The following is a 7,921-nucleotide window of genomic DNA, read 5'->3' as shown; positions in this document are numbered from 1 at the left end:
ATCTACTTCATTATTATCCTGTCATTTATCGAAACTCAGCTTTTCATCCGTATCGACCGGGTTTTAAAATGGTACATTCGAGGCTTTGATTCTCATCTTGCTGTTCGCATTTTTTTATGCCTTATCTCCAGGACTGATCACAAAGAATTCATTCATTACCGCTAGGTTCCCTTCAGTGAAGTTGCGCTGTCAAGATACTCCTCTTAGGCACCGAAAAATAAAATTTATTGAAAAACATTGAAGATGGCAGTAAACATGTGGTGTAACAGTTAAATTGATGATATTTGCTGTTCCTTGTAATCTCAAGCGTCCAACATCTGTTAAATCAGCATGTCCAATAAAAGCAGTTTTTATTTTTTAATAAAATATCCGTTGGCTTGTTTTTTTTTCGTCAACAAACATTACGCTAATTAAGCTAATTCGTCATGACTTATTAAAGTTTTGTGTTATAATTTTTGTTAACCTAAAAAGCACTTTGCATGTGTTATTTAAAGTTTTGTTAGGTTATGGTTGGTAGGATTGTTGCATTATGAAAAGGTTAAATATTTATTACATAAATATATAAATATTGTTATTGTTATTTATTTAAGAACGACCCGGTCGTATTTAGATTTGGATAATTATTTGTGAGCTGAAAGGCATTTCCTCCCAACAGCCGCAGATAGCCTTATCCCGGGTTGACTCGGTTAAATATAAATATTGTACATGTATAATCAAATTACTCGATTGTTTCATGATTATTTTGCCAGTAATTTATATTTGCTGGTAGTTTCCTTTCTTTCATACAAAAAGTTGCGGTGAGCTTTATCTGGTTGAAATATTTATCAAATTTCAGTATTTTCTCAATCTAAATTCTCATTCAGTACGTGAAGCTTTCACGTCTCTTCAATACGCAATCTTTCTCTTAGATTCCGCTTGCGTAAAGCCTTAAGTGACAAGCATAGATCAGTGCAATGTTATTATTCTGGTGGATGTATCTGTTTTAGTTCCGTAAACATTAGCGATTCAAGCTATGAATATCACGTAGGGTTTGTTTTCAGCAGGCTTCTGTTATTTATATTTCCGTAGTCTCTTTGGTGAAGTGAATAGATGGCACAACACTGTTTAGTGAGTTTTCAATAATAATCTTTTGTGAAATGCTTAACATAATTAGCCTAGAAATATTATTGTTCAATTGACATCCTTGAAATTATAATTTGAACAGTTATAATTTAATACAACAGTTAAAAAATTATAGTTACAATTTGAACAGTTATTCAATGTTGGGGGTGAGGACAAATGATGCTACTAAACTTTAATAATAACTCGGCGCGAAAAATATTATTTGTTGCTGAACTCAGAACTCGATCAAATAGAGCCTAAGGAGTTCGATAAAAAGCGTGTTATCAACCCAGCTTATATTCCGCTAGTCCCTCGACAGATTAAAACGTTAGTGACCTATTATGTTAAAAAATCCATTAGTTTTGGATATAAGATAGACTTCCAAAAAGTTGTTGAAGCATATTCTGGATATCTTCTTTTTAACTTTTCGTTTCATTCTTCTATTTTTCTACCTTCGACAATTCAACACAGAACTTTGTCTAGTGCGTGTTTGTATTGTTAGATTTTGGTTTGCTGTTTTGTTCAATGTTTTTGTTCTGTTCTTTTGTAAGGAACATTGATACAAACTACTACTTCTAAGCAGATTTTTTTTATTATTTTAAAGTCGTGGTAACCAATCTTTTTACCTTGCTTCAAAGAAAGAAAGGAGTTCGCTTAATGTTTTATTTAACATCGATTATACGTAATATGCTTGACTGAATTGGATAAACGTTACTCGTATTGAATGGACGACGAGTGTAATTCCACATCCGGCTAAAGGACGAAAGTTGGACAATAATTTATTTGTCAATGGTTCTAGACAGAAAATGTCTGTTTCAACAACATCCGAGGGGAAAAACGGCGATACAAGTATTCCAATGAAAGAATTGTGTTGTTGCAATGCTCACGGCATTAAGCGTTAGCCATGTGTTTCTCTTGCTGGAATTATGTGGAAAGAACCAGCCCCTTCATCGCCAATGTCCACTTTATCTCTCCAACATTATTAGTGGTGTCTGCTTCGAAACAACTGGTTCCAAGTGTGTAATAATAATCAACGCCTGATTCCGCTCGGATGAGGCTTTCAAGTTACTGCATCTACTGGTGAACCAGCAGTACATACCAGGTTTATTTGCATCAGTGTCTCGCGTGGGCAGTAATCTATAGGCTGATAAGTTATGTATCGAGCTGACGTCTGTGCAGCGTCTGTCTGTTGAAGAGCCTGCAAAATTACCAATGCTGAGTTGAATCGACCGGAACGTGCTAGATCAAACTGGCGGTGGATAGGCAAACTGGCCAGCTAAGCATGATCGATTTGATCTATTTTTAATGGAGCACGACCGTTATAACTGATTTAGACGCTGCCCTAATTCATCTTCAGAGCTGTGTAGGAACTCAAACATGTTGATTTTAAACAACGCCCTTCATTGTTTAGTGAGAGGGAAAAATTTAAACGTGTTAAATTTTTACATTTCACGTCTGCTTGTGTCTGGTTGTGTTGTCTTCTCTGGGTAAAACGCTATGATGCGGTATTTATGTGCAAACTCGCAAATATGTTTTAATTTCTCTTCTTTTTCGACGATTATGTTGTAATGGCGGATAGTTCGCACGAAATTTAAGGAAGATATTGTGTCTGAAGCGGAAATAGTATTTATGTTTCGATATTTTTTACTTAGAAATAGATAATGGTTTGTAATTAACTAAATTGCTTGAAAAAAGACTTACATGAGGTATTGATTGCAAGCATTATGAAAACTCATAAATATAAATAGATATTAGTATGCTATTGATGTAAATGATGTAAAAACTATGCTCAATTTGGTTGAATTTTTTGCATATGCGTTTCATCACCAACATAACAATTTTTTTTTCGCTCTAAATTTCGAAACCTTATGTTTGCCTATATCTCCAAATAACATTTGATTTGACCTAAATATTGCATACGCGCTTCTACACCATATATGGTGAAGTATAAGCTTCCTGATTCGGATTAGAAGGAGGCAATGATACATTCTATCATAGAATATTCACTCAAGTATAAAATAGTCGTCCAAATTAATTCAAACTTAATCACCTACAAACAAAAGAGGAGGGCCAGATTAGGGATTTTCAAATGCCAAAACCAACGTCATGCATCCTAAGGTTGGACCAATGTATTACTTTTCCTTACTGCTATGTAAAGGGATTGATATGACAGTTTGTTTTACTTATTCAATGTAGCGAAAGATTAGGTAAAAAGATATCGCCATTATGTCTTCTTTTTGGTTTGGTAACCGTATATGCAGCTGGTTCAAAAGCTATTTGGAAAAAGGTTGACCTAGTAACATAACGCCCACAGTTGTTGTAACGCAGTCTAACCATACCCACTGCGTGTTCCGTTCCAATCTGATTGTGATCTGTTATACTCATCGCTTATACTTTTTCTTTTGAGGAGTGAGAGGTTTTCATTGCTACGTCGTAGTACACTGTCGTATGAATGGGTCGAAAGCGCATGCCATATTGCTTCATTTTAATGCTATACTTCAAAATTTTCCCTATCTGCTCGAATAAATACGGCATCGTAGACAGTGGTTTTTTCTCCGATTCACTTTGTGGCCGCTTGCAATTTGATTCTGCTAAGTTGATGAACTGTCGGAAATCGCGATGACAGACTACGGCAGCGATTTTTTGTATCCTCTTCCATATTAGCGCTCGTTGAATCCCGTTTATTTTTTCGTGCATCTTGTGTTTTATTCTCCATAACGGCGATAGTTGTGGTTATGGTGATGAGGCCTTGAGAGGAAAAACATTGGAACTGTAATTGAAGAAGAGATTGTGATACCGTCAGGTGAAAACGGTCAGCCAACGTTACGGAACGGTAGGTGGCATTGGATAGCCGTGGAAGATGCAAAGAGAATGTGCAACGTGACATCGATTGCAGTTCCCGTTTTTTTATATGCATTTGAGTGTAACAGGTGAAAGCCTCCGTCACATGGGCTAGAACTGACTTTCGGGAAATACGTATAAAAAGCTCAAAGAATATAATAGACGATTTGGGCAAAAAAAAAGGAACAACAAATAATTGAAATGCGTCTCATTAAGCGGAAATTTAATGGAAGCCGAGTAAGCATTCACTTTGAATTCTACGGTAAGATATATTGTTATGGTAAACATCGTTTTGAAAAACTATAGTTGCTTTATTTCTGCTCTTCTGATTCATTAAACGGTGTATTAAAATAGGAGAATGTAAAATCACTTAAACTGATCTTACATTCCGCTATTAGCTGCATACGGTATCTATGACTTTTTCTCATCTAATTATAAACTCAAAGCTATATATTTCAACAATCATTTGTGACACGGAACCAAATTTTTATAACGGCTAGTATGGATAATTTTAACTATTTTTACTTAATTTTTACTTCAACCAATAATTACATCTTCTTTTACTTGTACTTATATTTTTTATAATTACAATAACGTACACAATAATAATACTTCTGCGGGGGGATTTGTAAAGTTAATGATAGTGGAAGTGAATTTGAGGCAATTAAGGTTGTTTGAAGAGATTGCTTATTTGAACACTCACTATATTTTTTACCAATATTGTAATCGTATGAAATAAAACCATTTTGGATCCGTACCATTTTAGAACTATGACTGCGAGCATTCATGTTTATGTAGCATTTCGACTGTCAGCTAATTTTCTGTGTTTTTCGTATTGTCCCGCTGAGCATTTCGTGTACTGGGCGAAGATTTCTATTATTTACATGTACCAGCTATTTGCGGTAACATCGTTTATTGGAAAACACGCACTCATTCCATGATGGTTTCTCGGGTGTGTTTTGGATGGTAATTTTAGCTATCGTTCAACTTTGGGCTCCACAAGAGCGTCTTTGCTATGGCTTCTGGGTGGCGTTTATTGCAGTACACAGATACACGCACGTCAAGAAGGCGAGTGCGCGAGCATAGCACCCTCCACTGTTAATACCACCGCCTCATATCATGATTCGACTGGCCGTTTCGAAATTGAGCAGTGGAAGAAATTCATCTTTAATGTGACGATATGATACTGGCTCCAACTAACGCCTCTTTTCCTCCTGAGGATGCAATGGATGACGCAATCTTCTGACAGCGATTATGAAGTAGCAATGGGGGAGGGAGAGGGGGGGGGGGGGTAAAATAGAGCTAAGGTTTCATTGCCAAATCAAAGGTAAGCGGAGAACATGGAACCGCGTTATAATGTTGTTAGAAAAAGAGAATGCATTGTTTCTCATCTGATAGATAAATTGTGACTTACAACAAGAGATTTCGTTGATGACGTTTAGCATGTTGAATTGTTCAATAATACCTGCTTCGTTATCATTAGAAAATCAAACAAAACATTTTCTGCGAGACTTTGCTCGACTTTATGGCGATTTGATGATCAATAATGCGAATTTAGGAAGGTTTCATGCAAGTTATGTATGTTGCGTCACTTATTCTCGTGTATTCGATCGAATAAAACGTTTGTTTTTAATTAAAAGCTTTCTACAAATGAGCAGTACTTTTTCTACGCAGCTTATTATAATGACATATGCAATTAATGCATTATTTTTATCATGAACAGAAATATTCCATAAATCTTTAATTCGTTTTGTGAGTTTCAAAGAAACTAATTGTTTCCTTTAATGTTATTTAAAAAAAAATATATATATATATATATATATATATATATATATATATATATATATATATATATATATATATATATATATATATATATATATATATATATTTCATTTAATATTATGAGTGATTTTCCAAATGTAGTTCAAGGGTTATTTCAACATAATCAAAGATTACTTTGCATTTTTCCAAAAATTCTTAGCCTTGCGTGCGCGAAATTACATTAAAATCTAAAAAAATCAAACGCATCGTAGTTATGACGCAATCAATCTGATTTATCAAAAAAAATCCCTAGTATCTTAGACGCAATTCTTCTGTGTTTTTTTTCGATTCCATTCCCGAACCTTCTTTTGTCTACGGAATGAAAATGGACGGAGTGTAAAAATAGCACACTGTGAGGGCGAACAGCAACGGTAAGGGCTTGTTCCACCGACCTACTCTAAAAATAGATGGTCAAAACTGGCTTCTTGTTTAGCTATCGTGGTGAAATGAAATTGGTTGAATGTTTTCGATTGCTTTTAATGCTACAGAGTGAGTGGTGGATGAGGTATTGCTATTATGCATGTTTCGCGAAGATTAAATTTTATTTTCGTTGCCCATAAAGTACCACTAATTTTTCATTCTGATTATTTGATGCGCATACAAACAGGGATACACTTCTAATCATAAGGCAGCTGATAATAGCTCAAAGTGAATGCTTAATTTTTTTTTTTACTTCGTTTTAAATCTCATGTTGCTGTTCGGGACTCTAACCGACACGCGACTCCCAACACGAACACTGTAGGCAGTGACATAATCCCGCCATCACCGGTACACCACGCACCGGTCAAATCTACGTACCGCTTCACCACGTCAATGAAGAGGCGAATGTAGCCACGTTGGCTCAAAGTCTCTTATAAAAATAACAAAAAAAGCTTCATCACGTCTTTAGGTTTGAGATAGAATTGTGCCCACACCTTTGGAATTGTTAGTTCTAAATTCGATGCATGCCTCCGTTGTAGAATCGTCGCCCTTAAATAACCATCGTCTTCACATTACGCTGCGAACGATCGAATACAGTAATTTGTAGGGAATTGCTGATGTAATTTTATCGCGCACGATTGATCAACCGATCGGTGGAATGTTCGGATGTGCCCTTCCTGAATTGCAAGTGATTAATGGATGATGTTTAAGAAGTGTCGATTAAACGATCGTCTTTGTTCTGACCGATTTTGTGTTCGTATCTATTATTATGCCGTGTGAAGTATTTCGATGTATTTTAGTATTATTAGTTTTTTCAATGTGAAATCCTTTACAAACTGCGATTTGGATCATTTTCACACACCAGAAGCTCCAATTTAGTGGATGTAAATGCTGATATTTCATTTCGTTGCTTATTACTTGTAGGGTTTTGACAGCTCATAGTATAATATATTGGTTTACACTATGCTATTGGTTTATACTATACTATACTATGCTATGTCAACAGTGTATAGTGAATGAGGTGAATGTTTAAAAAGAAAAGCGTTTTTGTGCGTATGCTTGTCCTTGTCGCATATGCGCTAGTTAAAATTGTTCGGCAAAGATCATCACCGTGAATGTCGTGTTACAATCAAAACCGTCCATTCGATGAATACACTTGTTCAGCCGGAATAAAATTAGTGCTTCTGGGAAATGCTACGACTGCAGTTTTTAATACTATTCGAACTGTTTACGTGTCATTGAATCAAGTGTGATAATTGATATTCTACGAGAGAGCAATTCTTGTAGCGGCGCAGTAGTTCGTTCCAATGTACACGATTCCTAATGCTTGAGTGAGTGGTTATATCGAAGTTTGCCTATAGTGTGCTGCAATAGCATTAACCCCACGAGTCCTGTGCCGTATAGTGTCATAAAAATTGCGACAAACGATAGGAGCAAGCTACGCATTTCCGTTGTATCTTACCCATAGCGTATGAAGTGTATTGCCGTGTTGACGAGTGCACACTTACCGGAAAAGTCGTACAGACTGTGTTGTGGGCTTGTGGGTGTGAGTGAATGGTGATGGAAATTGATGGTTGTATTAGGCGTGTGCCCTGAAATTCAGTAGAAAAGTCGAAAAAAGTAATGAAAATTTGGTGAGCCGTATTGGTGCTTTTGTTCTATTTTGTTGAGTTCGTTTCTTTAATTTTCAAAGCAGATAAGTTCAAAATTTCAACTGAGAACTCGCCCTCTCCTT

This window comes from Anopheles nili, chromosome 3 (assembly GCF_943737925.1).
Source record: "Anopheles nili chromosome 3, idAnoNiliSN_F5_01, whole genome shotgun sequence".
NCBI classification, from domain to species: domain Eukaryota; kingdom Metazoa; phylum Arthropoda; class Insecta; order Diptera; family Culicidae; genus Anopheles; species Anopheles nili.
The sequence above is the reverse complement of the archived record's forward strand: the minus strand, read 5'-3'. Positions refer to the sequence as shown.